This window comes from Littorina saxatilis, linkage group LG16, assembly GCF_037325665.1.
Source record: "Littorina saxatilis isolate snail1 linkage group LG16, US_GU_Lsax_2.0, whole genome shotgun sequence".
NCBI classification, from domain to species: Eukaryota; Metazoa; Mollusca; class Gastropoda; order Littorinimorpha; family Littorinidae; genus Littorina; species Littorina saxatilis.
The window spans coordinates 49,536,934-49,545,669 of record NC_090260.1 but is presented as its reverse complement, the minus strand read 5'-3'; the positions used below and the strand labels follow the sequence as shown (position 1 = coordinate 49,545,669).

At 39.5% G+C, this 8,736-nt stretch overlaps 2 long non-coding RNA genes across 2 annotated transcripts; one reads left to right on the top strand and one right to left on the bottom strand.

Annotated features, from left to right (window-relative positions):
• The first annotated feature begins 1,886 nt into the window (after window positions 1-1,886).
• On the top strand, window positions 1,887-5,185 carry LOC138951155 (uncharacterized). Its single transcript, XR_011451021.1, has 2 exons — window positions 1,887-2,217; window positions 4,093-5,185. It is a non-coding gene; the product is annotated as an uncharacterized lncRNA (long non-coding RNA).
• LOC138951154 (uncharacterized) lies at window positions 4,049-8,035 on the bottom strand. Its single transcript, XR_011451020.1, has 3 exons — window positions 7,229-8,035; window positions 5,449-5,654; window positions 4,049-4,417 (listed from the first exon to the last, which is right to left on the bottom strand). It is a non-coding gene; the product is annotated as an uncharacterized lncRNA (long non-coding RNA).
• Window positions 8,036-8,736: the final 701 nt, after the last annotated feature.

The window sequence follows — 8,736 nt, the reverse complement described above, 5'->3', positions numbered from 1 at the left end:
CTGAGAACGATAGCACGCTTTTCTGTACCTCTCTTCGTTTTAACTTTCTGAGGGTGTTTTTAATCCAAACATATCATATCTGCATGTTTTTGGAATCAGGAACGGACAAGGAATAAGAAAAAAGTGTTTTTAAACTGATTTCGACAATTTAATTTTGATAATATTTGTGTATATATTTAATTTTCAGAGCTTGTTTTTAATCCAAATATAACATATTTATATGTTTTTGGAATCAGCAAATGATGGAGAATAAGATGAACGTAAATTTGGATCGTTTTATAAAAGAAATATTTTTTTTACAATTTTCAGATTTTTAATGACCAAAGTCATCATTTAAAGGACAAGTCCAAGGTTTTGAAATATCTCCAAAAGCTTGAATATCGAATGCCAAATGTTATAAACATCTCAGGAAAAATATTTTAAAAATCATTAAAAATTTTGTTGTTGTTGTAATTGAACATTTATTATTGGTGGGCTAACCAAGACAAGCCGCCTGGGGTCATGTTGTGGTCACGTGATTTTTGGTTCACTGTGACGTCGGTTCACTGTGACGTCACAGTGTTTGTTTTGGTTCAACCAGCGTGGTGTTCATGCATGTGTAAAAGTGACAACTGGGTCCGGAAGAATGCCTCGTAGGCGTGCAGCCGCAAACTGCAAAAACACGCAAACAACAAGCGGCATTTCCTTCCACAGATTTCCTACCAAAAACCTAAGTTTGTTATCGAAATGGGAGATGTTTCCACAGCTAAAGCGTGCGCATTTAAAAGTGTCTGGCAAAAGCAGGTTCATTTGCAGTGAACATTTCGTGCAAACCGACTTCATCAACTTTGAGCAAAACAGGTTGGGGTTTCAACCGAAAAGAGTATTGTCGCGATTGGCAGTACCCTCCGTTCAAAGCTGTTTGAAGGTCAGTGTACTTTGATTGTAGATGTAGTAGATGTTTTTTGTTTTGACCATGCACCCACATATTGGTGCGCAGCAAATGTGAATTGGTGCAGATTAGTGTGTCTTGGTCCGGCTATTACTGCTGGATTACAAAGATGATGTATTGACGTCGAAGCGCCACAGGCAACACTGTTGCATAACGGTCTGAGCTGAGCCTGTGGAAAATGGGGGCTGGGCAGGAACAAGAGCGGGTGGGGGTGATAGGGGTGGGGGGTGGCGCGGCAGATTAAGAGTAACACGTTGTCAGTTTTTTGTGTGGAGACAGTACACAATATATGTGCCAAGCGTGGGGTAAATATGATCGCAAACTCCAAATGTAAATCCATGACATTGACAGTGTTTGCTTGAATTATAATTCACTATGTATAAAATATCTATTGTAAGCGTGCAGTTTTTGCTACTGAAAGACGAGAGATGTGAGAATCGTGCATGTGATTTGTCTGCATTGACTGAGACACGTAAAACCAGCTTATGTGTTGAAACTTACGCATGGATACACACATGATAATATCCATACGTCTTTCATTGGGTATTTCAATTTTCAATGTTCTGAATAGGTCAATAGACAATACCAGACCAAGCATACTTTCAAATCAAATTATCATTAGACTAAGTGTCTTTCTTCTTTTACTTCCAGAGGAAAAGGGAACTGTCACGATTCCCAACGGCAAACGATGAGAACAAAAGGACACTCCATAACAAGCCCTGCTGTACTTGCCGCTGTCACGAAAAACCGCCAGTCATCAAAATATTTGCCTGTGCACAGACAGTCAACCCACAGCAATGTGAAAGCTGTACGTACACACACACACACACACACACACACACACACACACACATTGATACACACACACACACACACATGTACACACACACACAAACACACACACACACACACAAACACACACAAACACACACACACACACACACACATGCGCGCTAAATATAGAATTTCATGTTTTTATGATGAGCATGAAAGTTGCAAAGGATGAAGTGTTCTTTCTGTTTTAAAGGGTCACAAACTGATGATAAGGTACACCCAGCACCTCTTGTTCAGATGAAAAAGGTTGACTTCTGCCAGCAGACGGATCCTGAAGAACCCAAAGGAAACCGACAACCGCTAGCAGTGCATGAACATCTTTTCAAAGTTATGGAGGAAGAGCCCGTCAGCGAGTCAGACGAGGAGGAGGGAATGGTGACAGACCGAGAAAACGAGGACTGGGAACTCAGTAACAAATCCGAGGAGAGCTGTGACACAGTTATCACTGGAAGGTACAAGCTTTTGTCATGAATCTTCTGTCGCTGTTTCTTAGATGAACATGGGGAAATGCCCAATGTCCCGTTTCACGCTTAATCACGAATTTCGCTTTATCTCATGTACATTGTTGTAAACATTCCCACCCCCACGAAAGAAAAAAACAAGTCGCGTAAGGCGAAAATACAATATTTAGTCAAGTAGCTGCCATTTTTCAGCAAGACCGTATACTCGTAGCATCGTCAGTCCACCGCTCATGGCAAAGGCAGTGAAATTGACAAGAAGAGCGGGGTAGTAGTTGCGCTAAGAAGGATAGCACGCTTTTCTGTACCTCTCTTTGTTTTAACTTTCTGAGCGTGTTTTTAATCCAAACATATCATATCTATATGTTTTTGGAATCAGAAACCGACAAGGAATAAGATGAAAGTGTTTTTAAATTGATTTGGACAATTTAATTTTGATAATAATTTTTATATATTTAATTTTCAGAGCTTGTTTTTAATCCGAATATAACATATTTATATGTTTTTGGAATCAGCAAATGATGGAAAATAAGATAAACGTAAATTTGGATCGTTTTATAAATTTTATTTTTTTTTACAATTTTCCGATTTTTAATGACCAAAGTCATTAATTAATTTTTAAGCCACCAAGCTGAAATGCAATACCGAACCCCGGGCTTCGTCGAAGATTACTTGACCAAAATTTGAACCAATTTGGTTGAAAAATGAGGGCGTGACAGTGCCGCCTCAACTTTCACGAAAAGCCGGATATGACGTCATCAAAGACATTTATCAAAAAAATGAAAAAAACGTTCGGGGATTTCATACCCAGGAACTCTCATGTCAAATTTCATAAAGATCGGTCCAGTAGTTTAGTCTGAATCGCTCTACACACACACACACACAGACAGACAGACACACACACACACACACACACGCACATACACCACGACCCTCGTTTCGATTCCCCCTCGATGTTAAAATATTTAGTCAAAACTTGACTAAATATAAAAAGATAAAAAGAAATAAAAGGGAATTTATGCAACAGATCATGTCCGTATGTGGACTATGTGATTGTGATGTATACTATTTCTATGTCGTCTGCTCCTGAAGCAGACAATGTTGTTTTGGAGCAACCCGGATGACACGGGGTGGGGTAAAACAGAGGATGATGGGTACATTATAAATATAGCCCACAATCATCCTGACTGTAAACAGTGACAGCCGAAATATTAGCTGAGTTTTTGAGGAGTAGAAAAGCGACAATAATCCCGGCGAGTATCATTGTTTTTTAAGCTTTTCTGTTTTGATATCGTACCACTATCATGGGCTTTCAATTGAAGTGAAAAACTTCATGAGAGTGGTAGTTATAGTGTGAAAAACCTTCCTGTACTACTCTGCAACAGTTCTAACCTACTTTGGAAGCGTGGGTATTTGTTCCTTCTGTCAAGATGGTTGAACCTGCTACAGGTTTGTTTGTCGGACACTCGCATGCACGAAGACTTGGGGAATTCCACAAATAACCTCTGCTTTCACTTTCAATGATCTCTCCCTTATGAGTATGTTTCTGAGTCATAAATTCACTATCTGATGCAAAAGTTTTGACAGACCTGAGTTTAGTGGAACTCCCACTCTATGTCCTAAAAAAGATATGTAACAAAATCAAATCTTAGAAATTAGAAAAATATATAATAGTGAGGGTAAATTTCTAAAAGTTTAACTTCAAGCAGTTCATTTAACCAAGAAAGGTAGTGAACGTTGTAACACAAGAGGGGGGGGGGTATATTTAATGTACCCGTTATACATTCATACCGACGCATATCACCACAAACAGTTATTTCTTGAGTCAAATTCATCGATTTAATTTGTATTTCTATTTGCGGGGCACAGGCTATGCTGACCGGCTCACAGAGTATCTGATGCGGGAGTACACCAACAGCCCCAGGAACCTGGAACTAAGTTTGTGGGATCATGTGGACCATGTACCAGACCACCTGGCATCCCAGTACCATCGTCCCACCATGCAGGAAGCTGTTCAACACAGGGTCACACGATTCCCTCCAGCTGGGGGAGTTTGAACCCCACTCTTCCTCCGTCTGGGAAAGTGTCCCTGATCGTTTTCACGGCACAAGCTGGTAGAGGCACCCTGATGCTTTTGCCTAGAAAACGCCAACACCATCGCACCAGCTGCCTGTAGGCGACATATCTGTATTTCCTGCGAAAGCAAGAAAGAAACAAGTGGTGTAAAGCAATCCCAGAATAACATTGAACACACTGCATTTTTGTCACAAATATAATATAGGCAATTAATATTTAAAATCTATATATCAATAACCCGTAGCAAGATAATAGATTACAATTTCATACGAAAATCGTATAGAAAGCGTGTGGAGCGATTCCTTGAAAATGATTGCTGAGATCTTCATGAAACTTTGCATCTAAAACCTTCCAGAAGATGTCTTCTTTTTTTTCGATAAATGTCAGGCGGAAACCTCCTTTTCTTCATCCATAAATATAAAGATATGACATGTTCACTTTAGAAATTTGTGTTGGAATCTGTTATGTAGGTATACTGTATGCAGGCAGTTATCGGACTATGACCAATGTCCGCCAAGTTCTATTACTGTAGGCTTTCACCAACGATCATCAGCTACACACCCATTCTAAGCAATGAGGTACATTTCCGATGTCAAAACTTAAGAAAAGTGAACAAGCTCTAATCATACTGATAATTATGTGGATAGGGTGGATTAATGTATTAGTTAATTATTTGTCAGGGTAGTTACAATTTTGTTCGTCATTTTTTTTAATCGGAGTACACCTGTCGTGGGGAGTAACTTTCTCACGTATGAGTAGAGTAACATATTCGTACGAATTTTTTACTCCGGAGTAAAAATCTCGTAGGATTAATATCGTGCTACACCGGCAAGTAAGAAGTGTACATACTGAAGAATCCCACATCAATTAAATTGTATCTTGAAAAGTTTGTGGGTGGGTGTTCAGTCTTACAATAGGTTTTGTATTTATTTCACACAAATGCTATTGTTTCCCAGTTGCTGTTATTTTCCACTGTTAATGTTTACAATGAAGATTTAATTAGATTCGATGTATTTGTGTCTAGTTTACGTATCCGATCTGTTTATTTGTGTAATACAATGTACTACAGGGTATTTCACTCTCTTGTCAATGTAAGAATATGCAAATATATCCGAATGATAATCTTCTGATTTGTGTTGTGTTACATACTCATGCAGATCGAAGTTTAGACGCCCGTAGTCCTGCTTGTACGAATACTATGCGGTCTCCAGGCAGTAGATGTCCAGGCACACGGTACGAAAGCCAGGATGTGCTGTGATGCAGCCTACCTGCTCTTCCAGGCCTTCTAGTTCTACCTTCTGTTTGATTTGTCTGACGTCGTGGCAGGCATCCGGCAGCAATGTCCGCACTGACACCTGAAACAGTAGATCACTCTGTAATCATAAGAGCATGCCCCGTTCACATAGGAGACACACAAAAAAAAACGGGTGATTCTTATGTATGCACAAAACTTACTGTGCTTTACAGAAACAACACGAACAGTACCATTAGTCGCGGTTTCACAATGCATGCAGTGTTAGTACCCTTCGAGTGAATCTAACAGGGTCGCTTTTTAACACTGACCACACATCGTGACTGACCTGGCCACTGTGAAACAGAAACAATGTCCTGTCTCCTCAAGGTGTTTGAAAATACTCCTGCACTGTCTTTTGAACAGTGTCCCATCTTGCGAAACAAAACAGACCAAACATCAATCAAAAGAAGGGAACTGTTGTGTATGCATTTTTGGATATTTCTGAGAAAGCTTCTTTTGTTAAAACGACTAGCGGTATCACTCCATCACACGATAAACGATCACATTCACAGAATTCGATTTCAGCCTGCTTCTGTTGGAGCCTGGGGAACATAGCCACTACACAATGGTCGCCTCATCACGGGTATCGCGCGTGCGCGCACACACACACACACACACACACACACACACACACACACACACACACACACACACACGCACAAACAAATTAATCTTTGTTCATCACTGAATTATTTATTTTCAGATCTACGATAGATCTTCCTAGTTTTTCTGTTGAAATCGGGCACACGCCATTATGCCCCCCTCCCCCACACATCCTCCTATTCAACAGAACGAAGATTGTTTTGAAGAGTTCTTCAAAAACATACCGCTTCACTCAAGATTAAATTCTGCACTGATTTATAAAAAATAAAAAAACACACGCTTTGTCTGCATCATTCACAACAATCCTTGGTATCGTCTCAGAGGCCTTTCGTTCATTTTCAATGCCTACTCGAAATGTCCTTCTACCTTTGAAAACACTATTTCCCAACCTCCCTACTGACCAAACAACATCTCTGGCACGATTTCCTTCCTAAAATAAATACCCAAAATCACCACTTTTAGACCATAACTCATGTCCTTCCGTCGTTTTACAAATCGTATCATGGCAGATCTAAAATACATAAAAAGTTTACAGGGGCATAGGCACATGTAAGGCAATATTCCTGAGATAGATCTCTGAATATTGAAATCACCGCCGCCATTTCAGAAAGCTCCCTTTTACTGTTTTGTGGTTCCATGCATTACCTAAAACGAAACACTGTGTCTTACTGTCACGAATCAGTGAAAATATCATCAACATCAATGTCATTCTGTACGAGAAAATGGCATTACGCAATTTGACTTAATATCAACATGTTTTGTTGTGTAAACGTAAAAAAAACCGTGCTTAGAATTCCCAGAGGAGAAAGAGATCGTCAAGTGTAGGCAACACTGCAGATACATTTATTCTGAACTGTACAGTCCCAAGTAAAATATCCAAGTGGTAAGAAAACAAGACGCTTGAAAAGCTCAGCTTAGCATAATCCTGTCATGCTAACATACCAACAGAAGCACAAGAACTGATGAGTGGAAAACGCACATGACTTTTGATCTAGCATGCAGAAGATAGCGACAGCAATAGTAATCACATACCAGTCAGTGTTGCCGATTCTGCATGCTGGCTCTGTTACGAGCAGCGTCTTGTGGCCTTCTTTCCTCGTCTTTCTTCCGTGGTTCAAACTGGTAGGAAGAACGATAGCCTGGCTCAAACGTGGTCCGTCGTACTCCTCCTCTTCCTCGCTGCTGTAAATACTGTGAGTGGCCATACTTGTTCGAGCAGTATGTGACGTAGTAAACACGTGTGCAAAAGGTCATGAGCCAAGACTGCGCGCGCGGTGGAACAATTCGGAACAGCAAAAAAAGGTTTCAAAGTATACTTTTGGGGCTTCTGTGTTCATTTTTACACATACAATTGTGGTTAATGAATTAAAAGTGTCAACGTATCAAAAGTGACCCTAAACCTTGGACTTTTCCTTTAATTTTTAAGCCACCAAGCTGAAATGCAATACCGAAGTCCGGGCTTCGTCGAACAATACTTGACCAAAATTTCAACCAATTTGGTTGAAAAATGAGGGCGTGACAGTGCCGCCTCAACTTTCACGAAAAGCCGGATATGACGTCATCAAAGATATTTATCGAAAAAAAGAAAAAAACGTATGGGGATATCATACCCAGAAACTCTCATGTCAAATTTCATAAAGATCGGTCCAATAGTTTGGTCTGAATCGCTCCACACGCACGCACACACACACACACACACACACACACACACACACACACACACACACACACACACACACACACACACACACACACATACACACACACATACACCACGACCCTCGTCTCGATTCCCCCCTCGATGTTAAAACATTTAGTCATAACTTGACTAAATGTAAAAAGAAACACAGATTAGTCAATACATTCATAGAGTCAATGCAATGTTATCACGAAACTAACAACTGTTAACTTATAAATACGTTGTTGACTCACTAGGACTATAGACTAGAGTCTTAAAGACAAAGTGTCTGATAAATGAAGAAAAACCGTCGTGTTCAACGATGAAGAAAAATATTGAAAATATTAAAATGCAAATATGAAAAATATGAAAAAAAGTCCCAGACCAAAGCAAAAGACCAAAAAAGTTATAAAAAAGAAAATGTAGTCAGAGTCCATCAACGGAACAAAACACCAAAAAAGTTATAAATAAAATTAATCTGTCTAAGTCCAATAAAGGCTGAAAACACCAGAATAGTTATAGATTAGCCCAAGTCCAGTAATGAATAGAAGCATCAAAATTCTTATAAACAAACAGTAGACATCATGTATTAAGGGACATAAAGTCATTATACCTCACTAGAGTTATCCTCCCCAATCTCAAAAACGTTGATTCATCTATACAAAAGAGGCTTCAATACAATAAAATTCCACAAAGAAAAACGTTAATAACAGCAGGCAAAAACAATTTGAGTTTGAGAAATAAAAAATGTTTCCAGAATTGTGAAAGCTCAACAATGTCAATGGCCGACAATGTGAAGGTAATAAAGTCACATAACACTAGCTTCTGTTACCTTTACCGGCCTCTCCAAGAAACAGCTCAC